The sequence below is a fragment of the Acinonyx jubatus genome, chromosome C1, assembly GCF_027475565.1.
Source record: "Acinonyx jubatus isolate Ajub_Pintada_27869175 chromosome C1, VMU_Ajub_asm_v1.0, whole genome shotgun sequence".
Classification (NCBI taxonomy): domain Eukaryota; kingdom Metazoa; phylum Chordata; class Mammalia; order Carnivora; family Felidae; genus Acinonyx; species Acinonyx jubatus.
In genome coordinates this window covers 67,157,214-67,182,617 of record NC_069381.1, presented here as the reverse complement: position 1 = coordinate 67,182,617, position 25,404 = coordinate 67,157,214, and the positions used below count along the sequence as shown (strand labels likewise).

At 37.8% G+C, this 25,404-nt stretch overlaps 1 protein-coding gene and 1 long non-coding RNA gene across 14 annotated transcripts in view; one reads left to right on the top strand and one right to left on the bottom strand.

Moving 5' to 3' along the window:
* ADGRL2 (adhesion G protein-coupled receptor L2) overlaps positions 1–779 on the bottom strand; it is a 619,307-nt gene extending 618,528 nt beyond the window's left edge. For 2 of the 13 annotated variants that reach the window (XM_053214317.1, XM_027058789.2), the window contains exon 1: positions 556–761. The gene's annotated coding sequence lies outside the window, so the exon portion shown is untranslated. Of the gene's footprint in view, positions 1–555 lie in introns of all 13 variants that reach the window. The other 11 variants (XM_027058777.2, XM_027058773.2, XM_053214320.1 and 8 more) reach the window with 10 other exon arrangements.
* Positions 55–24,590, top strand: LOC113599289 (uncharacterized). Its single transcript, XR_003420095.2, has 3 exons — positions 55–574; positions 21,563–21,627; positions 22,689–24,590. It is a non-coding gene; the product is annotated as an uncharacterized LOC113599289 (long non-coding RNA).
* Positions 24,591–25,404: the final 814 nt, after the last annotated feature.

Sequence of the window (25,404 nt, the reverse complement as noted above, 5' to 3'; positions counted from 1 at the left end):
AACAATTTGTAAATTGTGAAGAATAAATCTATTTGACAGGCCTGTTAGCAATAAGGCCCTCAGCTTCTTGCTTTGCAGCAGAATGAGGTAAGATCTATCTTTCTCTTGCTGTTGTTAAAAACATTTCAACAGTTAGTTCTTTTTCCCAGAAAACGCTGCAGGTTGGTTCCAGGTTAAAAAGCAAAAAGTACCACGATTGAATTTTACACTTGACTATGCTTTGGCCAGGATGCATGATAAGTTAAAGCATACTGAGAGACTATTTTTTTTTAAGAGGGAAAACTTGATAGAGGATTGTATTTCTAGATTAGAGAGTGGGCACTGTAATCTTTCTGACATTGTAAACCTGAAGCTGGCTGCAGGGAAAATAAACATTACAACACCCGACACTTAAACAATTGTACCTACTCGGTTAAGTAACAAAAGCGTGAGGCACCTGGAATCAGCAGCATTTGTGCCTAATGCCAGCAACAATATAAAGCATTCAAGTGACATTTGATAATGAGCAGACAGTGGAGGCATTACACACGTCTTTAGAAGAATCAGACTTCCTACCTTGAAAAGACAGATGGAGGTAAGTTCCTTTATAAAAAAAAGTTGTGAGTAAAGCCAGGCAGCAGTTGCAGTAAATTGAGTCCTTTCAGTCACTGTATACATACAGCAGTTCTGCAATAAGGGGAAAAATATAATGGGAGGAGCGGCTGGGAGCGAGTGACCTCCTCAAGCTGAGTCCTCTCTGTGAACCAAGCACTGAGAACCACTGCTCCTGATTTGCATGGATTATCTCCACTTGAACAGATACAGAGCAGATACATTTAAATTGAGCTGGCACAATGGCAAAAAGATGGAAGAGTGAATGAATGAGGGACAGCGCAAGAGAGGGAGAGAGAGAAAGAGAAACAGACACGAGATCGGAGAGCGTGTATAAGCTGGTTCTTGCAGAACTGTGTCTCAGAAGAGCTACAGCTCCCTCTTCATGTCACAGTTGTAAGATAAGAAATGTTGTCATTAAGAACTGGTTAATCAGAGGGAAAAATATACCCAGATTAGCTGATGCTCCGGCTGATCCGATTTTTGTGAACGTGTCATGAGTCCTTCTGTTTTGTCATCAGGATTTTAGAGGGTAGGCAGAAAATCTCTTATTAGTTGCCAGGTAAACACATTTGGATAAAACTCGGAGTTTTGAATGAGAGCAGAGCTGTGACTTGATTGACGAACGTGCCAGTGAAGGAACGTGGACAATTTGTTAAGTAGAATATTTATTTTGAAAGAGAATTAATCCCTGTTAACTTTTAAAGAGGTAGTGGTGTATATTGCAGTGCAAAAAGAAAACAGCATTAATTAATTAATTAATTCCTCGAAAGGACCCAAATATGCAACTGAAAGGAAATGTGTTGTTTTGTAATCTCCTTAGGCTGCTAATTGGGTTCTTTCCCCACTTCATGTTGTCTTTTGCTGGCATTTCAGAAGAGAAGAAATCCTTCTTTCACTACAATGCAGATGTGTCTTTAAACATACAGTGATTACTTGCCTTTCCCTTTCGTATCATCAGAGCTTTATATATTCTTATTCCCATTTTTAAAATGAGAAAGAGGGAGCACAATATGATTGTAACTCTTGCCAACAGTCACTCAGTAAGTCGTGGCAGATCTCAGGAGAAAAGAATAACCCTCATTTAGCAAGTTAACGGGAAGCCTGCCTTCTCTTTGTGTAAAGGTGTCTGCGGATGCCCAAACAGCCAGGCAATTAGGTCAATTCAAAGGAAAAATCAGTCAAACCAGCTGGTTGACTGAATTGATCATAGCCTTGGGGAAGCCATTATTAACTTGGTGTGAACCAAATGACATTGGTTAAATATATTTCAACAAATGACATTAAAACTCTCAACATACACATGTGTGGGATATTTGCAGAGAGTAGTAAGGAGACCGGTCAGATGTTTGCTGCTTTTGGGAATCCGCATCCTGTCAGGAAAGAGAAAGAATTTCAACACACTACACTTACAGGAACTCTGACTTGATGGACAGAAGTAATACTTTAAAGGAAATCTAAAGGAAAATGCCAACACACATTTTCATGAGATCTAGTGAAGATCTGGAATTTCTGAAGTGTGCAGATTTAGTGACTATAACAGTGTTTAGGAAACAATTGCTTGAAAGTAACAGGGTGAAGACAATAGTTATTTTATGTCTCTGACATCCAATGGTCTGATTGCTCTCTGAGGGGACGGGTGAGTTCTCAGGTTTCTGATATCAATTTGGACACAGTTTGCACACAGGCTGGAGTTGGAATGTTATTGAGGTCTTAATGTGACTTTTCAGATTGTAAAACTCTTTGGAGTCAGGGACCAAATACTCTCTTTTAAAATCTCTCCCCAAATATTTTGAAAGCGTCCTTTACATATTTTAGATCTTTCATAAATGTGTGTGAAAATACATTGGAAATAATAGTAAAGAACTTATATTCTCTATATCTGTTGTTTGAAGTAAAAAATGGACCCATAAACTGTAACGTCTTCCGTACCTTCATGAAATAAAAGGAGGTGAAATAAACATAATGCAAATGTCTTGTCATATATGGGACTATAATGACAGTTCAGGTAGTGCTAGGTTGTATATTGACATGTAAGTTTAATTAGGTGTCCCCTTCCTCATACCAGGGGATAGCTTCCAGAGGATTTGAGTCACAACTTTCTAGGCACCAGTGCTGACTCGGGCAATTTTCAGCTTTGTGTCCATGGACAAATTGCTGAACTTGTTTGCAAAATGGAGATAAAAAATGACTTTTATTATACAGTTGATGTAAGGAATAGAAGAAAGGGCTCAGCATAGCAACTGGGTAAATACCTAATCAGTATAAGCTTTTCTTGTTTAATTATTATAAACCTGTTTCCATTGAACTTGATTGTCTCTCTCTGAACTGGGAAGTGTTATTATGGTTTCTATTGGATGTAGGGAAAAAAAAAAAAGATGACTTCTTTGTTCTTGGTTTTCTTGCCATTACATGAGGAAGGCTCCTTCCTGGTCTCTGACAACCAGAAGGGCTAGTGCTTCTACCTTTTTATAAAAGACAGAAATAGAAGTACTATTCTCAGGAGAGCTAGAGAGTGTTGTAGCAAGCAGATCCAACCTTCTGTACAGGAACAGGAAATGGCTTGTGTGGTACAAAGTGAAGGGCATCCAGAAGCTCCTTGTCCAGAAATATCTTCCCATCTGTCCTCTCCTATTTCCTGAAATGCCACCATTAGAAGTTTATTTCTATGTTTTACTGGCTTCCCATTCTTTTTTTCAATGCACATACTATTGGCAGCATTCACACATTAACAAGTTTACACTTAGAGTAACACAGGAATTCATAGTTGTTTTAATTATTCTATCCGAAATACTTTCTTCCAGTAACTAGAGGAAGGCCAGCAATGCCAAGGGAAAGCCAGATTTCAATGACGGTGGAGAGAAAGCTCGTTAGGGATACACCAGACAGCGTGTGGAGATGCATATATACAGCACTTGCGTGCACTTGGATCTTCCAGTATGTGAGAGATCCTGTGGCAGGCACTCAGAGAGCGATGCGCAGGTGCTTGTCCCTGGTGCACTGGAACAAGGAACAAGGCTTCATTCATTCATTCATTCAATAGACATTCACCAAGCGCTTTGTCGGCAAGAACCTAGGGCTACCCATTTCAAAATAGATGATGCTTGTTCTCGTTTCTGTTGGGGATGATGGACACAAGTGTGTAAACAGATTGAGTCTGGTATTGGACATCTGTCCAAAGGAAAAGGGTACAGAGGAAAGAGGGCAAGGAAGGCAAAGCACAGCTGGAGTAATTGAGAAGGCCTTTACGAACGAGGCGATGCCGGATGTGACTCTTGAAGGCAGAGTGGGACCTGATGGACACGTAAGGGAAGCTGGCGAGGCTGCGGGTGTGCGCCAGGTGGAGTGAACATGGGTACAGAGGCGGGGCGAGAGAGACAACCGGCTGAGACCATCAGTTGAGTATGTTCAGAGCACAGGAGGAGTGGGAAATGGGGAAAGATGCGACTAGAATGTTAGAAAGAACTGAGGAGCAGCTCACGGAAGGAAGACGTGGGGCACAAGCTCGACAGATCCTGTGTACCTCTGGGCGTCAGCCTCAGATCTTCATCCCCCTCTGCCTCTGCACGCCTCACGCTAGCATTCGTCTAGGCTTCCCAGCCCTGGGGACACAAACATAGGGCAATGTTTAAATGACAAGGAGTGCTATCCCCAGTGAGAAAAGAAGGATGTAGTTGCCAAAGATTGGATTGGAGATTTAAGTCTTTAGGGGGCTGAAATATTCCAAAATTGTTTGTGAGTTTCTGCCACCCCATTCCCTAACCGAAAGTGCTGAATGGCATATTCATCTATGAATTAAAATTAATTGTGTTTGGAGACTTTGGGATGTAGCAAATCAGGGTGGGAATCACTGCTGGAGCCCTGGAACTCATTTAGCATATAAAAAAATACAGCACTTTGAAATCCTTAGCGAGACAGATTACCAGCATTAATGCCATTAATACTAATGATGGTTAATAATTGGAAAATCATAGTTATAAAAACAATAACGATAACGGACTCAAACCAGATAGCAAACCTCCCAGCTCTAATATAAAATGCTGTATTATAAGCTTCCTGTTCTCTTCTGTTGCTTGAATCTTAGTTATTTTGACACATTTATCCAAGAAAATATCGAAGTTTCTATACTTAACCCAAGAATGACAAATTGCTTCTTGTAAATATTACACTTACAGTAAAATTCACTGTAAGATAAATGATTACATAGATATTGGACCCAGTAGTGGGAAATATATTTGAATTCTAATAAGGACTGGTTCAAGCTTGAAAACAATTAATAACTGTCAATTTCCCATAAACACAATGACAAGTAAAACCTCCAAAAAGGGCACGCAAACCGCAATGATTAAAAAATTATGCTGATTAACAGAATGACTGAATACATTAGGATTCTTTTAAATTATCTTTCGATTGCCGTCTTCCCACTGCCTGCTTCCTGCCCAGTGGGGGTGACAGGGTTCGGGTTAGCCCAGCATTTAGTCCCCAATATTTTAAGAGCACTTCCAGTTCTTTGGCAGCCAAGAAGGTGCACCATATGGATCTCCCTTCTAGGAAAACCTTGGGGTTCAGCACGAAGAGATGAAGGGAAGTGACAGCCACCAGCCAGCAGCACTGTCACAATTGCCCTCTTCAGCCTCCTCTTAGACAAGGACTAAGCATAATGGGGGCTCTTAAGGCCTATCTGTGTTGCCCAGGGCAGGACACCTTGGATGCTTTCCCTGCCCAACCCTGCCTCTCCCAGCATTTGACTTTCACAGGCTTGGACTCCTCACAGAAGTCTTAGACCCCTAACTCCTCTCAGCATTTGCTTCCAAGCAGACGCAAGTTCCTAATGGTCAACAATCTATTTACTTGATGCAGAGCCCACTTTTCTTTCTTCTTTCTGATGCCTTCCCTCCAATTTCTAAGGAACCGAACTCTTAGTCATTTATCGATAGGGCTCCTAGAAAGCTCCTCACCATGTTTTTACTTCCCAGAAGTTTTTGTTCTTGAAAAAAAAAAAAAAAAGAAGAGTCTTTTGAGAGCTAAAGGTTCTCTGGGAGCTGCTCTCACTGAATGGCTTCTCAGATTACTACCGTGTTTCCACATCTCTGATGTAGGGAGTACAAAACACAAGCACACTACCAAGCACAGAATTGAACAGTCCAATAGACTCATTAGACTAACTGCAGCAGACAGACAATCAGCACAAACAACATGTTGATGTCCTTAGATCAATAAGGCTCTGGAAGACATTCAGGTTTAGTGCCGAAAGAAGTTCGTATCAATGGTGGTTTGAACCATGAAAGAGAGTCTAAAAGGAGTTAACTGGTAGGTAGGGGAGGAGAGGAAAATCTTTCCCTTTTTCTCTTCTAGGTTCTTTGGATGGTCCAATAATTAAATTGTTACAAGGCAGATTAACCAAATTTAATTTCCTACATATGGGAGCTCCATAAAAATGTGAGTCCTAAAGGCAGTCAGGCGATTGAAGCTTATACAACCCCCTGATATAAGGGGTATGGGCTTGGGACTACAAAGAGAAGGAAGGCCAGAGGAAGGAAGAGGAGACATTTGGAGAGCAAAGGTTGCCCTGTTACAATGACAAGTTTCTTAGGTAAAATGGTGTCTCTGGTGATGGCTCTTTCCTGGCACAGGCCCTTCTCCAGTGTAAATTTAGGCAGTTGGAGTAAAGAGCTCTTCCTGGGTTTGATTGACTTTAGCCCAAAGTAATCCTCATGCCAAGAAATATTTGGGGGTGGCATAATCTGCTCTCCTTCAATAATTCTTCCTGATGCATGGAGTAACAACAGAAAAATAGATGGGGCTTTGGAAATGACGTCATTAGTGAAAATGATTGAGCACTGAGATTTTAATTTTGGTTCTTATCTCTGTCACCAAGGCACTTATAAGTTTCCTCTGCAAAAAGGATAACAACTTGCCTCTGTATTCCATTTGTAAAACACTTGGAGTTTCCCAGACAATAGCATTGTTTAACAAGGAAGGGATATCACCATTAATGAATCCTTTGAATTTTAGATTTTAAGATGAACATCAGTGAAAAACAAAAGAATACTTTCAAAAGACTTTAGTTTCTGCAAGGCATTCCAAAGGAGACCCATGTGATTCATGCAAAAAAGAGAGTTACCAGACCTCTAAACCTTGAAGAAAAATGGGTCTGTATAACACCTGCTACAAACTCAAGATGTAAGTATATTGTTAACTTGCATATATAAATACAACTATTCCAAAAAAAATCTAAAATAATTTATTATTCTAGGTTAACATAAAACAATGAATATCTAGCTGCCTTAAGAAGTTATTCCAAATATTTATGTTTAAACAATTCTTAGAAATACTTATTTTGACCATTTCTTGCAAATGTCCACATTCATTCAGATTTTTTATTTGAAGCAATAATTTACCTTACCTGCAAATACAGGTTACAGATATTGAGTATATGAAGATTCTTCTTTTCAAAAAATTTTTAATGTTTTTATTTATTTTTGAGAGATAGAGAGACAGAGCATGAGCATGGAAGGGGCAGAGAGAGAGGGAAACACAGAATCTGAAACAGGCTCCAGGCTCTGAGCTGTCACACAGAGCCAATGTGGACTTGAATCCACGGACCATGAGATCATGACCTGAGCTTACCAACTGAGCCACCCAGGAACCCCAAACATGAAGATTCTGATGCAGATTCAAGAGAATGGAGATAGATCAAGTGATCATGACATTTGCAGACTGACTTGCATTTCAGTTCATCTACTGCCTGATTCTTTCACTCATTCATTTCTTTAAAAAACAAATGTGTATTCAACGTCTATTGTTTCAGGATACAGTAGTGAACAGGAGAACCTTTGTCCCTGCTAATGGGGTGGTTAGCAGAGAAGACAGACACAAAAATAAGCAATTATATTAAATGATGCTATAGATTGCAAAATCACAACAATACTTGGTAACTTCTCCTATAGATAGATGGATTCCAGCTCTTCATCCTTTGATTCTGGACTGGTTTTGTGACTTGCTTTGACCAATAACAGAGGAGAAATTGTGCCAGTTCTGAACATAGGCTTCCAGAGGTCTTGAAGCTTCTGCTCTTACACTCTTGGAACACTTTGACTGCTCTAAACAAACTCAGGCCATCCTGTGGGGGATGAGAGACCATAGAGAGACCCCAGCCATCATAGCCATCTCACCTGAGGCCATTGTGAGTCAGGCAGCTGCTGCTGACCCACTAGATAATTGCAGATGCCTGATCAAGTCCAGACCAGAGCAAGAAGTCCATGGCCCAGACCAGACCAGAAGCACAGTCAAGAGAAGCCAATTGTCAATCTGCAAAACCATGAGCTAGAGACATGTTTTTGTTTGTTTTAAGACACTAATTTCTGGGGTAGTTTGCAAAAGCAAACTAAAACAAATGACCAAAAACAAAAACAAAAACAAAAACAAAAAAACCCAAAAGGGTATAATAGGGATGACCTTGACCTTAGGGTGCAGAGCATAGAGACATATTGATCTAATCTACTGAAGTCAGAGAAAGCTGTTGGAGGGAAATGACATCCATTGTGAGACCCGCTGGGCGAAAACTAGCGGCAAGCTAATGACCTTAATACCCCAAATATACGAGCTTTATAGAAAAGGAGGCATTCCTACCATATACATCAAAAGTAACTCACAAATATTTAAGCCCCTAAACCTTGTATTCACCCTTGACTCTACCTTTTCTCTTACATTTCACCTAAAATCTTTTGTAATTCTGTCCTCTACTTTTAAAATGTGTCTAGAATCCAACCCCTTTTCACCACCTCCATTACTACTGCTCAGGTACAGGTCACGTACTCACCCAAATTATTGCTTTGTGTTCTACAGTCTGTTGGAGTCCCTTGGACAGTTGTCCTGCTTCCCTATAGTCCATTTCCACCACAGGAACTGGAATGAACCTGCTCAAACACAAGTCAGATCTTGCTGCTTCTCTCCTCAGAACTCCATGTAACAGATTGAATGTGGACTCAAAGAAGATGTGATCACACGCTAATGTCCAGAGCCTGTGAATGTGACTTTACTGGAAAAAACAAACAAACAAACAAACAAAAGTTGTCTAGATATAATTAAGTTAAAGATATTGAGATGTGGGGTGCCTGGCTGGCTCAGTCAATTAAGCATCCAATTTTGGCTCAGGTCATGATCTCACAGTTCGTGAGTTTGAGCCCCTCATTGGGCCCTCTACTGTCAGTGCACAGCCTGCTTCCGATCATCTTTCCCTCTCTCTCTGTCCCTCCCCTGCTTCTCTGCTTGCTCTCTCTGTCTCTTTCAGAAATAGTGGCTCAGAGATGATCACATGAACAGTGAGGCAGAGATCCTGTTGATATAGTCCCAAGCTAAGGAACACCTAGAGCCACCAAAGGCAGGAAGAGGCAAGGAAGGAGTCTCCTATAGAATTTCTGGAGGTGGCATGGTCCTGCCAATACCTTGATTTTGGACTTTTGACCTCCATAACTAAGAAAGAATAAATATCTCTTGTTTTAAGCCACTTGGTTTGTGGTCATTTGCTAAGGTAGTCCTAGGAAACTGACACACCTCCAAAGGCTTCATGTGTCATTCAGGTTAAACCATAACTGCCAAAGTCCTTGCACTGACCAACAAGCCCCTGCCTGGACTCTTTCCCCCTCCTTCTGACCTTTCTGACATCATATCCTACACTTTCTCCCTACCTTTTTCACTTGGACCTTTGGCCTTCTTGCTGTGCCTCCAACACACAAAGCAGGCACCCTTTTCAAGTCCTTTGATTCATTGTCCCCTCTATCTAGCATGCCCTTCCCCAGATACCTTGCCTGCATGACTCAAGATTTTTATGAAATGTCTTTTATGTAGTGAGGGCTTCCCTGGTCACTCTATTAAAATTCCATTTACTGCCTAACGTTCCCACTCCCAGCTCAGTCCTGTCCTCCTTTCCTGCCTTACTTCTCCCTACAGCTCTTGCCATCCTCTAAGCTAATATACATTGTACTTACTCATTTGTTTGTTAACTATCTTCCAAACTAGAATGTGAGCTCCACAAGAGAGACATTTTTTGAACTTCTCTCATTGCTTTTTGCCCAGCACTTAGGGGAAATGGCCAGTGAACAATTTCTCAGCTTAATAAATGATATGTGTATGTGTTGAGAAAAGTATATGGGGAATCCAAGAACACCCTACTTCTGCTACTTCTGGGGAACATTTCCAAATCTCTCTAGAAGTCCCATTAGCTGTCAAATAGCATTCATACTGCTAATTCTCTGAAGTAGAAGAGCATAGAATCTCTAATTTTGCAGGACAATGACACTATTCTGTTATGGCAAGACGATCATATACAATTTGTACTTCGAAACCCTTTGGTTTTCACTTGTCACTTTATATTTGACTTCATACCGGGTTCCAGAACTCCCAGCGAAATAGTAACGAGGATATAGCAGCGGTGCTAACAACAGGTAATGCAAGTTAAAATTGAGGGGCTTAAAGAAGGTTTGAAGGGAACAGGATCAAAAGGTGAATACTTATGTGAAGCAGTCTTGGGACGAGGGACAGAGAACATGTGTCCTTTGCTGATTTTCTTTGATGGGATTTCAAAGAATTTAGGGCATATTCTTACAGAACGGTAGTTTCTATGCATCAATTACATATATACTTGGTTGTATAAACACAGAAAGAGTTTGCACTAATCTTGCCTGTTCATGCTTCCTACATAGGGGACTATGAACTTAAATGCCAACATTTGAATTGTTATATATATAAATATGTATATATGTGTGTGTATATATATATGTGTGTGTGTATATATATATACACACACATATATATTCAGTATTCCTTTCTTCAAAATGTATAGGAAAATATAAATAAAATGTCACAAGACATCTTTTGCACCATCTTGTCATCAGAGGAAGAAAAATGGAGAAGACAGAAGGTTCCAGAAGTTTCTGTTACCATACCTGTATTATCTGTCTTTAGTAATTTTGCTTTCTTTATGTAACTCTAGAGATGTTTGCATAGCAACAAAAACTGGGACAATACTTCTATCCTTTGAAAAACAATGGGGAGCTGAAATGAAAATATAAGCAATCAGCAGGAACGTAAATGAGAGGCTGTATTCCAGAAGTGGAATTAGTTCAACTAAACCAATGTCTAACATAGTCAAGGAGTTAACAATGTTGTGGTATTTTAATTAGGGCTGGAATTTGGGTTTGGTTCAGATAAAAATCCTCAACTGCTTATCCCTGGCATACCAGGACTGCCCAAACATCTTGGTCTGCAAAATTAGGCTGGGAATAGCGCCCAAATAGGATTTCTGAAAAGATTTTTGGGATTTTCTTCTTTGACTAAGGCTTGAAATTCTGCAAGGATTGCAAGAATAGTCTTTTTTTAATGTTTTGTCTAGAATCTGGGAGTGAAATAACACAAGAAAAATGTTTATGTGTACTTGCAATGCAAAGTTACCTATGTTGCTTATATATATAAACAATGTTTGAGTGGAATTGTTTTATTTATTTTTATTTCGCTCAAGACATCAACAATAGAGAAGCAGACTTAACTATCTGCTTCACTTTGATGACAGACTAAATGGATATCTATTTAAATAAAAATTCCAGCAAATCTAGAAATTGGCCATATATGGGAATTATAGCATTTGAAAATGCCCTGCAATATTGTTTTCTAGTGCTTTGCAGTGAAAAGGGGTGGATGAGATGTTATCTTTTCCAAATCTTTTGCACCTAGTAAAAAGTGGTCAGAGGAAGGAATTTTTAGACTCCTAAGTTAAATAAGTTGGAAATATATGGAAATTAGTTACATAAATTCCAAGGAAAATGACCAAAAAAAGGAAAGTGTATCTCATTCTTTTAAACAATTTTTCATGTTTATTTATTTATTTTGAGAGACAGAATGCATGCAAGTGGGGGAGGGGCAGAGAGAGAGGGAGAGAGAATCCTAAGCCGCTACATGCTGTCAGCACAGAGCTGGATGTGGGCCTCGAACTCATGAATTGTGAAATCATGACCTGAGCCATAATGAGGAGTTGGACGCTTAACCGATTGAGCCACCCAGGTGCCCCAAGTGTATTTCATTCTTTCAACAATAATTCATTGAGCACTTTGATGTAGAGGTTACAGTGGATGTAAGAGACCCCATGGAGGTTGCAGTGTAATGGTCTAATAGGGGAGACAAAGAATAAACAACTAAATAACAGCAACTTATCTGTCTACATTTTTGTCTATTTACCTACCTACCTATCTATCATGTATCATCATCGTTTATTTAATAACAGGCTGCAATATGTTTTATGAAAGATGCAAATTAGGCACTATACTATAAATAAGTGGAGGACTCTTTGGCTGCTATAGAGAAGGGCCTGGAGCAAGACATAGTGGAGGTGGAAAAACCCAGGAGGAAGTCATTGTCATAGTGAGTCTGTACCATGAAGGTGGCTTTGACTAGGGTGGGAGTAAAGGAAATAGGAATGGACAGATCCCAAATGCAACCTAGAGGTGGAAAAATTAAAGGACTTGCTGATGGGGGATAAGGAAAATGGAAGACTTGAGAATGGCTTCCAAGTGTCTGGAGTTAGCAGTGGGTAGGTGGTCATGTCACTCACTGTCAGAAATGGCAAAGATTAGGGGAGGGGCTAGATTAGAAAGAAATCAATATTGAATATTTTTTATTTGCAAGATTTGTGATACCTCTAAGGAGAGAAGTAAATAATATAGGCTGTTGGATATATGAATCAGATGCTCAGAGGAAAGGCCCGGTCTAGGCTAGGGATACAAATGAGGGAATATAATTACAATCAAGTATCTCTTCTGCTTAAACACCCTCAGGGTATTCCCATTGCTGTATAGCATGCAATTCAATGTCTTTAAGATGTCATCGAAGCCCATCTACTATCTTACCTTTACAACCTTATAGGATTTGTGATACATGAAATTATTTTTTCCTGGATGCTAGTATGAGTTAAAATGTAAAGTGACAAGTGAAAAGTGAGGTGCTCAATTCTGCATGGGATCTTCCTTCAGAAAGATAGTGTCCTCTGTGTATTCACAGTTTATTTTTACCTCAGTAATAACACCTAATAGACTACATCACTATATACCTATTTATAGTTCTGTCTACTCTACTAGAACATGCATTCATCAAGGAAAGAATAGTTTTTATGAATCTTGTTATAACCAAAGCCTAATATCCAGAGCCCAGAGTGCTTGACACATAGTACATGCTGAATAAATCTAACTGGTAATGCATATTAAACGGGGCAAATAAAAATTAAATTTGCCTGGAAGATTTTATAGACCCTATGAGCTCAATTCTAGAGTATTATTGAGCCAGTGCAAGGAATCTCATGAGGACAAACCAAATGTTAATAAGTGACATTTTGATCTTCCATGAAATGTTAAATTGGGGTGTATAGTGGATTCTGTGCATGGTAGTGAAAGTTCTGAACTCCACTGACATGCTTGGTACTCAAGAAGGAAGCTGAATGGGGGGAAACTTGTAAGAAAAAGAAACCCGAGGTTCTTTTCCCCACCAACTTGGCTCTTACAGATGTCATTATCAGAACAAAGAGTGTATAGTTTTCTTTCCACTTCTAAACATGCTTAGTCTGCTTCTGGGATATTTCTTTCCTTCTTCAAGTCTATATTGGAAGTGAATTTTCGGCTGTTTTTTCTATAGCAGTATGTTGTGGAATAAATTTTAGGATACACTATGGCTGACCTCCTCATTCCCTGGGGATGACTTTGTCTACTTATGAGTCCTTTTCCAGTTTTGCCCAGATCTTCTTCAAGAGAAATTTAAAAGGTCTGGGCACCTGGGTGGCTCAATCAGTTAAGCATCTGACTCTTAATTTTGGCTCAGGTCATGATCTCACATGGGATTGAGCCCCATGTTGACTCCGTGCTGACAGCACAGAACCTGCTTGGGTTTCTCTCTCTCCCTCTCTCTCTCTCTCTCTGACCCTCCCCTGCTTGTGTTCTGTCTCAAAATAAATAAATATGCTTTAAAAAAAAAGGAAATTTAAAAGATCTTTAGAATCATTCTGGTCTCTAGTTGGCAATAAGCTCAAGATCTTCTGGTATGTCTAGTTTTTAGGCCTAAACTATTCTGAGTGACACAACAAATCCCAGAAGACTTGGAAGTTTTAGAACTATTTTACAATTCAGAATGTGAGCATGACAATGTCTGAGGAAAACTGATACATTGAAAGAAAAAAAATGAAACATAAAGGGTAGCAACTTGAGCTTGTGTATTTTTTTTAATTATTAATGTTTATTTATTTTAGACAGTGAGAGAGAGAGAGGCAGAGAGAGAGAGGGGGACAGAGGATCTAAAGCAGGCTCTGTGGTGATAGCAGAGAGCTGGATGCAGGGCTTGAACCCACGGACTATGAGATCATGACAAGAACTGAAGCCAGACACTTAACCAACTGAACCACCCAGGCACCTTGAGCTTGGGTTTTAAGAATGGTTTCCTATTATGTGATTAAAGACAGAAACTGTCTGGAATAAGGGACACAATTTTAAATGCCAGCAGGGGCCAGATAGGTAGAGTGAATGATCAGGCACAAAATCAATAAGGAGGAATGCCCGAATGGCTCAGTTGGTTGAGCATCTGACTCTTGATTTCAGCTTAGGTCATATTCTCACAATCATGAGATTGAATCCTAAGTTAGGCTCCACACAGAGCTTGAAGCCTGCTTGAGACTCTCTCTCTCTCTCTGCCCCTACTCATCTCTCACTTTCTCTCTCTCTCAAAAATAATTAAATAAACATTTAAAAAATCAATAAGGAAACATAGACTTTAAATGACACATGAACTAGATAGACTTGATAGATATACACAGAGCATTCCATCCAAAAGCAGCAGAATACACATTGTCCTCAAGAGCACATGGAATTATCTAGGGTAGATCACATATTACGACACAAAAGAAGTCTCAATAAATTTAAGAGGATTGAAATCATATCAATCATCTTCTCTAATCACGATGGTATGAAGTTAGAAATCAATTAAGAAGGCAACTGGAAAAAAACGCAAATATGTGGAGACTAAACAGCATGCTACCAGATAAACAATGAGTCAATGAAGAAATCAAAAGGGAAATTTAAAAAAAAGTTACAAACAAATTAAAATGGAAATGCAACTTATCTAAAATCTACGGGATACAGCAAAAACAAAAGAGGAAAGTCTCAGATGAATACAATTAGAAATGAAAGGGAAGTTAAAACGAATACCACAGAAATACAAAGGATCATAAAGGACCACTATGAACAATTATATGTCAAAAAATTGGACAACATAGAAAAAATGGATAAATTTCTAGAAACATACCATCTTCCAATACTAAATCACGAAGAAATAGAAAATCTGAACAGATCATTTATGCGTAAGAAGTTTCAATATTCAAAAACCTCCAAAAAACAAAAGTACAGAAGCAAATGGCTTCTCTGGTGAACTCTACCAAACACTCAAAGGAGATTTAATAGCTAGCCTTCCCAAACTCCTACAAAACATTGAAGAGGAGAAAATGCTTCCCAACTTATTTTATAAGACCATCATTACCCTGACACCAAAACCAGACAAGGACACCCCCAAAAAAGAAAATTATAGGCCAGTATCCCTGATGAACATAGATACAAAAATACTCAACAAAAATAATAGCAAATGAAATTAAATGATATGTTAAAAGGATCATACACCATGATCAAGTGGAATTTATTCCAGAGATGCAAGGATGGTTCAGCATCACACATCAATCTACATGATATACCACATTAATAAAATAAAGGATAAAATCATAGAATCAGCTCAATAGATGCAGAAAATGTATTTAATGAAAGTTCAACATCAATTTATGATAAAAAACTCTCAAAAAAGTGCGTCTAGAGGAATGTACCTCAATATAATAAAAACCATGTATGACAAAACCACAGGAGCATCATTACTACATGGTGAAAACCTGAAAGCTTTCCCTTTAAGATCACGAACAAGACAAAGATGTTCACTCTCACCACTTTTATCCAACATTGTATTAAAAAGTCCTAGCTGCAGCAATTAGGCAAGACAAAGAAATAAAAGTCATCCAAATTGAAAAGGAAGAAATATTTACAGATGACATGATATTACATATAGAAAACCCTGCAGACTTTGCCAAAAAACCGTTAGCATTAATAATGGAGTACTACATGGCAATGAGAAAGAATGAAATATGGCCCTTTGTAGCAACGTGGATGGAACTGGAGAGTGTGATGCTAAGTGAAATAAGCCATACAGAGAAAGACAGATACCATATGTTTTCACTCTTATGTGGATCCTGAGAAACTTAACAGAAACCCATGGGGGAGGGGAAGGAAAAAAAAAAAAGAGGTTAGAGTGGGAGAGAGCCAAAGCATAAGAGACTCTTAAAAACTGAGAACAAACTGAGGGTTCATGGGGGGTGGGAGGGAGGGGAGGGTGGGTGATGGCTATTGAGGAGGGCACCTTTTGGGATGAGCACTGGGTGTTGTATGGAAACCAATTTGACAATAAATTTCATATATTGAAAAAAAAATTAAAAAAATAAAAAATAAATGAGTTTAGGAAAGTTACAGTATTCAAAATTAATATAAAGAAGTTGCTTGCATTTCTACACACTAATAACAAACTAAAGAAAGAAAAATTCATAAAGCAGTCCCATTTACAATTACATAAAAAAGAATAAGATATCTAGGAGTAAAATTAACCAAGGAGTTGAAAGACCTATACATTGAAAATTATAAAACACTGATAAAAAATTTAAAGAAGACACAAATAAATGAACAAGCTTTCTATGTTCATGGATTGGAAGAACTAAATTATTAAAATGTCCATATTATCCAAAGCAATCTACAGATTCAACCCCTATCAAAATTCCAATGACATTTTTCACAGAACTAGAACAAAGAATTATAAAATTTGTACAGAACCACGAAAGAGCCCAAGTTGCCAGAGCAATCTTGAGAAAGAACAAACTGGAGTTATTACACTCTCGGCCTTCAAACTGTACAACAAAGGTATAGTAATCAAAATAGTATGGTATTGGCATAAAAACAGACACATAGATCAATAGAACAGAATAGAAATCTCAGAAATAAACCCACACATATACAGGCAATTAATTTATGACCAAAAAAGCCAAGAATATACAATGGGGAGAAGGACAATTCTTCGATAAATGGTGTTGAGAAAACTGGACAGCCACAGGCAAAAGAATGAAACTGGACCTCTATCTTACACTATACATAAAAATTAACTCAGAATGTATTAAAGACTTGAATGTGGGACCTGAAACCATAAAGCTCCTAGAAGAAAGCATGGCAGTAAGCTCCCTGATATCAGTCTTGGCATTGAATTTTTGGATCTGACCAAAACAAAAGGCAACAAAAGCGAAAATCAACAAGAGGGACTGTGTCAAACTAGAAAGTTTCTGCACAATTAAGGAAACCATCAACAAAATGAAAAGACAACCCACTTCATGGGAGAAAATATTTGCAAATCACACATCTAATAAGGAGTAAATATACAAATTATATAAAGAACTCAAACAATTCAACAGCAAAAACAAACAAACAAACACTGTGATTAAGAAATGGGCGGAGGATCTAAATGGTCATTTTTCCAAAGAAAGCATACAGAGAGCCAACAGGCAGATGAAAAGATGTTCAATAGCAGTAATTATCAGGGAAATGCAAATCAAAACCACAATGAAATATCACCTCACACCTGTTAGAATGGGATATTAGCAAAAGGACCAGAAGTAACAAGTATTGGAGAGGATTTGGAGAAAAGGGAACCCTTATACACTGTTGGTGAAAATAAAAATTGGTACAACCACTGTGGAAAACAATATGGAAGTTTCTCAAAAAATTGAAATAGAACTACCATTTGGTTCATCAATTCCAGTTTTAGATATTTATCTAAAGAAAATGAAAATATTAATTCAAGACGAGAAATGCACCCTTATGTTAATTGAAGCATTATTTACAGTAGCCAAGATATTAAAACAACTTAAGTGTACATTGATGGATGAATAGGTAAAGAGGAATATAATATACAATGGAATACTATTCCGCCATAAAAAAGAAGAAAATCTTGCCATTTGTGACAACACAGATGGACCTTATGCTGAGTGAAATAAATCAGACAGAGAAAGACAAATACCATATTATTGCACTTATATGTGAAATATAAAAACCTAAACAAACAAAGCTCTGATACAGAGAACTGATTGGTAGTTTTCAGAGGAGTGGGAGTGGGAGAAATGAGGGAAGGGGATCAATTATATGGTGTTGGATGGTAACTAGACTTATTGTGGTGATCACTTTGTAGTGGATACAAATATTGAATTATTATGTTGTACACCTGAAACTAATATAAACTTGTATACCAATTTTACCTCAATAAAATAAAAAAAGAAGGAAAGTGAATGAGTGAAGCATGCCTAGACATCATCATATACCACATCATCATATACCACAAGCATCATCATATACCATAGCCAATTGGACAGTGCATGCCCTGCCCAATCTCACAACACACATAGTAATTAAAAAACACAAACAAAAAAACAAATGTGAGTGGCACCTGGGTGGCTCAGTCGGCTAACCGTCTGACTCTTGATTTTGGCTCAGGTCATGATCTCACAGTTCATGAGTTCGAGCCCTGCATGGGTCTCTGTGCTGACTGCAGAGCCTGCTTGGGATTCTCTCTCTCCCTCTCTCTGACCCTCCCTCCCCTGAAAATAAATAAATAAACATTTAAAAAAGAAAAAAAAACCCACCAAGTGTGAGAGAGTCAACATGAAAAATATGTGTCAGATCATGCTACTCTTCTGTTTAGAACTCTCCTATTATCCTCTTCCTTCTCTCCCTGAGTAGAACGCAAGGCCCTTCCATTGCCTCTGTGAGACACGACTTCTCCTGTACCTACCTCCCTGACAACAAGTCTTACCACCCTCTGCTCTTTCCAGCTATTCCAGCCCCTCGGCCCCCTCACTGATCCTGGAACACAACCAGCATGCCCAGGTCTCAGGCCTTTGTTGCATCCTCTGCCTGCATTGATCTTCCCCCAAACTGAAAATGCAGTCCATCAATTTGGCAGTTCTCTATTCAAATGGTGCCTTGGTATAGATGATCACGTGATAGTGTGATGCCTCTGTCACTGTCTAGCACTCTTATTCTGTCATATCTTTATAATATTTATCACAAGCAGACATTTTAATATTTCTTAAAACATTCGATGTGAACATACAATGTCACTTCAGTAGACTCTTTTCACATATATATATATATGCATGTGTGTATATATATGTGTTTATGTATAGGTATATACGTATGTATACATCATATATATATTTACCAGCATATCGTGGTTTAATCCTGATTAGACATCTCAATGTGTGTGTGTATTGAAGGGGCTGGATTTAGTTGGGTTTGAAGTAGCATACAGTTTTATTATTTTTCTCAATTTCTCTTTCAATATACTCTGTTGAATTATTTTTTCCTGCCCCAATATGAACTTGCCAGTGTAGCAAAAGCCCTACACCTCAAAGAAATGCAAAATGAGCCATTAATCCTCAAAAAATATGCTATAGAGATGAGTGGAATCATGTAAAATATTGATGTGTATATTTGAGCGATTTTTGTATTTTTTATTTATATGAATGCAACATATACATTTAATAGTTATTTATTGTGGAGGAAGATCGATGGCAATATCTGCTAATATATTTGAAATTCCATTATAGTGAGGACATTACTCTAAGAGAAAAATACAGCGGAATGAGTTTAAGAAAATTGAGACAAGATTATCTGCAAATCTTCTCAACAATTTGTCTGTAATGACACAGGATTTGTGAACAATATCAAAGAGAATAAAGGAATCTTTACGTTTTTGCAATAAATAACCTTTTATTCCCTCCCCCTTATAAAACAAAGAGAAACACTTTTAGGGAGAATGATGGTGAAGCATTATGAAAGTAATGGAAAATGCTAAGGAACTATTTCTGTGTCTCATTATACAGCTTGAATTGCTATTCCAGTATCCTACATTTGCTTAAACAGTTAACTACTGCCAAACATAGCAGTAGTCGACTCTCTGGAAAAGAGACCGTGATTGTACTGTCTGCTTGTGGAACATGAAACACACCGATGCTGATGGGCTCGCAGACAGTATGGAGGCCTGGCCCAGACTGAGCCACATGGCTGGTGTTGGAGCCCTTGCGGAATCTTGCCTTTGAACAGTCGAAATGTGAATTAACCCAACTTGGCAGCGAAGTGAAAACTCCCATCTTCAAACGAAGTGGAGGATAGTAAAATCAAGGGAACCGAAATGCACAAACAGTGCAAGCTGTAAAATAGTACAGGATTTTTGTTCTCCTTTGACTGTCGCTCTTACATAAAAAAGCAGGCTTCTTCAGAAAGTTCAGGCTGTCTGAATTATCGAGGCCGCCTTCTTTTCCAGACATTGAGAAAAAAACAAAAACAAAAACAAAAACAAAAACAAAAACAAAAACAAAACATTGGGTATAAATCCCCCAGTGACTCATCTTTAGAGCAACAGTTTAACCAGTTGGTAAAGAGTGGAGAAAGGAAGGGGTTCTGCTCTCCCCGCATTGAGATTTTCTTTCCAGGATTGAAACACTGTAACAGGCTAAAACTATTAGTGACCTGTTCATTTGGAACAGATTTAATATGTCACAATATGAAAGTGATTCTCGAGGGAAGGAGAAGCACATGTATATTTAGATCATATACATTATTAATAATAAATAAACTTTTTTCTGACTCAGTCTTGGGCATTCCTTATTAATTGAAAAGTAGGCAATTGCTGAAAAAACACAAATTTCACATTTCCTCCCAGTCACTAGTTGGTTATCTTTCATTCAGGCAAACACACAATACTAAGGTCAAATCTCTGAAATCAACGTGAATTACCAAACATTGAAATGAATATCTGAAGAAATGAAGACAAACTATGACCTTTGCTTTAATTATCTCAATAGCTCTACCCAAAGTATTGTGTACTGTACATGAATCTAGAGACACAGTGGGGGACATGGGAACATGTCTCTGAGGACAGAGATCAATGAATATTTAGATCTATGAGAACTGCAGTTCAGAAGCTATAAAAAAGAAGACCACTATCTCAAGGCTATATAGTAAGGTTATTTCTCCTTATGGTGTTTTTTTTCTCTCTCTCTCTTTCCACCCCAACCCCATAGATTCCCAGTTCTATAGCTGAATAATCAAGAGAAGTCTAGTAGAATTAAGCTTTGGATCTGTCTTTATTTTACATCTACATGACAGGGGAATTTAATTAATGTCTCCAAATTTCAGAATTTTCATCAGTTATACAAGGATATAAGCAGCACCTATCAACAGGTTTAGTAGGGATGTGAGGTCAAGGTTTAGAGTAGATAGTGGGTGACAAACATTCAGCATAGTGTCTGACATAGGGTAAGTATTCGATATTTGTTAGCCGTTGTTACTCTTCCTTTCCTGCCACTAATGTTTGTCCTATGGCAGTTTACTGAAATTTAGAGATTATGTAGTTTTTGAGCGTAATTCTTCAGAGCTAACTACCTCAGTGCCTTTGATGTCCCATTCCAAATTCCCAAAAGAGGAATTTGATTAGCTTGGACCACAAAGTCACTACCATGCTTAGGAACTGCCTGCCTTTGCATGGACGTCCATCCCTGGCCGAATCAGCTGTGCCTGGGGGACATAAGAGAAAAACTGGAATCAAGTGGACTACCCTTCATATAGCAGGAGTTATTCATAAAGATGTATTCTCTAAGATGCATGTGCAGCTTGAGGAGGCATGACAGAAATTCCTGGTAAACCATGGTTCCCCATTTTGCTGATATAATATACATCTAATCACACTATCGGCAGGTCACGTAGCTCGTTTAGGTCTCCAAATCTGATTGAAGAATTTTCTGAATTTTCAGGTTTCCACCACTGACCAAGGATATTGGACGATTTTCATCTCTTCCCTTCCCTCCGATGACATGAGGTAGAGTCTGCATCTGAACATGAGAAATAACTGGTTGTCTATGTAGCTGAATTGGTCGGTATTGTTTGTCACAGCGGGTCCTCACAATCAATCCAGAAGTGCCACGGTCCTGCCGCAATCAGGATTGATTATTATGAAAGCCAGCTGTGGCTCATCTATTTCACTGCAGATGGCCACAGCCTTTGATTCCATTGAGAAAAGTAATTTGTCACCAAAAACTCAAATGCCGCCTTCACAGTATTTTACTTTCAAAGACATAGGGAGGATAAATGACCATATGGACCTGAATGTGGATTTGTCAGACCTGTGACTGAGTCTTTTTCTGTGCTGCATCTGATGAAATGGGGGCTGTTGGTTCCCACTTCTAAAGTCCCTTTGCATAAACAAATTACAGCGGGTTCAACTGGACATAATTTTTGGTTCTGTGGCTTGCACAGACATGACATGTCTGGGTTCACCGCTTAAAAAAATCCATGTAACTCCCTGTGAAAAGACAAATGTATCACTCTAGTCATAATAATATAATATAATAATATATGAAGCTTCTAACAAATGGCTTTATTGTTGTACTTATTGCTTCCCAATTTTGATAAGCATTTAAGTTTCCATACAAAATTACTTTATTCATTTCAGTAATAAAGAAAGAAATAGATGAAATAGAAGTTTGATTTAAAAGTCTCTGTTTTGCTCAAGATAAGCTGGTAAAAAGACATTTGTTGAAGTTACTAAGGACCAATTTTCAAAAGCTCACTGCTAATTTGAACCCTATCAAAAGAACACACATATGTGCACCCATTTTTCAGTATAAATCAGGAAATATGAATAATTGAAGTGCTTTGTGCTCTAAATTTTCATTAAATATAACTCGGATGTTGGTCCCAGGACTCAGTCTTGTGTCAGGTATACTTTAGCAAAATAAATTAGAGAAAAAAATGGACCAGATAAAGCTTTCTATTAAAAAATCCACACAAACTGAATTAAAAAAAAATGTTTAGGAAAAGTAATGGATTTGTAATGAATTTCTTAGATTCCTGTAAATGTATTCTTTTATTTTTTTTAAGGGTGTATTGTTTTGGTCATTCAAGGAGCTGATCTTCACTACCTAGATGAAATCAGATTGCTATCCAGTGTAATGAATTCCCTAAAGAATGGAAAGACACTTTTCCAGGGGAGAAATCAGGATATCTTGCTTAATAAATTACTGCTAAAACTTGGAAAAAATACAAAAAGAAAATAAATGGCTGTAGATCTTTGTGAAACAGGCCAAGTATACTTTCAGTATGTTATTCGATAATTTATAAAGCATGTTAAATCACATGTCATACGCTGGGTAAAATAATGTGTATTATGTTATTGTACTCATTCTAGATTTGCATTGAAAAGAACATATTATCAGCTTGAATGTTGCAAATAAACTAAAACATAAGCCTTCAGGATAGCTTGAGGAATTTATGTAGTTAGACAGCCTTGGATTCTGAATCTTTCTTTAGCCATGTCCAGTCATCAGATATCTAAAGGTTTGCTATTGTTTTGTCCTTCACCTACAAAAAAAGATGTGATGATGTTTATCTGCAACTCTTATAGCGGATGGAAGGGTAGCAAAGATCAATAGGTTAATACTTACAAACCACAATTCAGGTGACAAAAAGTCTGCAGATGCATAAAATAAACATTATGCTAATGATAGACTATTGATCATAAAAAAATTACTCTGCTCCAGGGTAACACCTTTCTTTTTCTTTTGTTCTGTGGGTTGTACGTGTGTTAGTCTTAGATAGATAGTAAGTAATAGTTATAATTATCATTTAATAACCCCAAGACTGATGTGAAGGCCAGAGGTCTCAATATTCTTTCTACAAGGATTTTTTTTTATTACCAAAGTTGTATACCTGAGACATGAATAAATTAAAACCTTTCACACTTTGTCAGATAAAGCAAAACATATACTAAGATGACAATAAACTCTGTTGTTCTAGCTTTTTGCTTAGGAATCTACTAAATAAAATCATTTTGAAAATAATTTATATTTTGTGTAGTGTTTTTAACTTTTTCAAAGAATTTCCTATTTTTGTATATTTATGTTCATTTGCTGCATATGAGAATGTGGATATGTAGGAAGGTCAGAAAGGAATTACAATTCTTCATTCCAGTTGATTATGATTTTTCTAGTCATCCAGACTCATAACTTCAGTTTAATCTCTATTTTTTCTCTTTGCTCACGACCTTGAGTCACTTGTCAGTCTTATATATTCCTATACCAAACTATCTCTTGCACTGTCATTGCCACCTGGCTTAGGTATCATATCTTTTCATCTGTATCAGTGTCACAATCTTCAAATTGGTCCTCCCATCCCTGGCTTTACCCTTCTTAATTCATTCTTCACTTTGAAAATCTGCTTTGCTACTATGTCTGCTCATAACCTTCCATGATTCCCTACTGCACCTACACTAAATACAAATTCTGTACTCGGATTTCCCTTTTCAGTCCCAAATTCTGGTTAAAGAGACACACTTTGGAATTGGCTTGAATTGAGTTTAAATCTTGATTCTAACCCTTGCTCTTTGTATAACCTTGCAAATATTATTTAAGATCTTTGAGCCCATCAGAAGGTTCATGTGAGGTATAAATTACATAATTAATTAATTGATTGATTGATCAGACAAATACTTATGAAATGTCTGTTATGTGCCAGACATTGTTCTAACACTAGTGATAAAGCAGTGAACAAGAATTTCTAGGAAAATGGACAATAATCAAACAGTACACACACAACATTTTTTAAAATAAATTTTTATTTTAGATTATTTTAGATTTATAGAAAAATTATTAACTACAGAGAGCTTTTTTATACCTAACTTTCCCTATTACTGACATCTTACATATTAATATATTATAAACCTTAAATTCATAGTTTATTGAAATTTCCTTAGTTTTTACCTAGTGTCCCAGAATTCCATCCAAGATACCACATTATATTCAGGTGTCAGGTCTCCTTAGGGTCCTCTTGGCTGTGACATTTTTTCAGATGTTTCTTATTTCTGATGACCTTGACAGTTATTTTAATGTTGGGTGGAGACAACTAATGGGAAGAACAATAGGCTGGATAAATGGTTACAGAGTAAAGAGGGTTGTTATTTCAGATAGCATGTCTAGGCAAGCCACCTTTTTAGGAGATGACAGTTGAACAGAAACTAGACTGTATCAAGACATTAAGCAATAGAACTGTCTACAGGAAAAAAAATTTCTAGACCCAGAAAATGCCAGTTACCCTGAAGTGAGGCCTTGGCAAGTTGAAAAAGTACAAAAAAAGAAAAAAAAAAACTAGTATAAATGATATTAAGTGGGTGAGAGAGAAAAAATAGTTACTGAATTCATTGCGGCAGCATTGGGGATCGTGGGGAAAGGATCTTGGATTTATCCTGAGTGAAATGGAAAGACCTTGAAGCATTCTGAGCAGGGGGCTAACATAACTTGATACATATGCTTTTATTTTTTGTTTTTATTTATTTATTTATTTTCAGAGAGAGAGCATGCGAGTGGGGAAGAGGGGCAGAGGGAGGGAGAGACTCTTAAGTAGGCTCCAAGGGACCATGACCTGAGGTGAAATCAAGAGTTGGACACTCAACTGACTGAGTTGTCCAGGCACCCTGACACATATGTTTTTAAAATAGCAAAAGTATATAAATAATTTTGCATCATGTTCATATGATAATATTTTTGATTACTAGTCATATACCAAAACTATAGGTCACATGGATTACTATTAGTCCAATCAT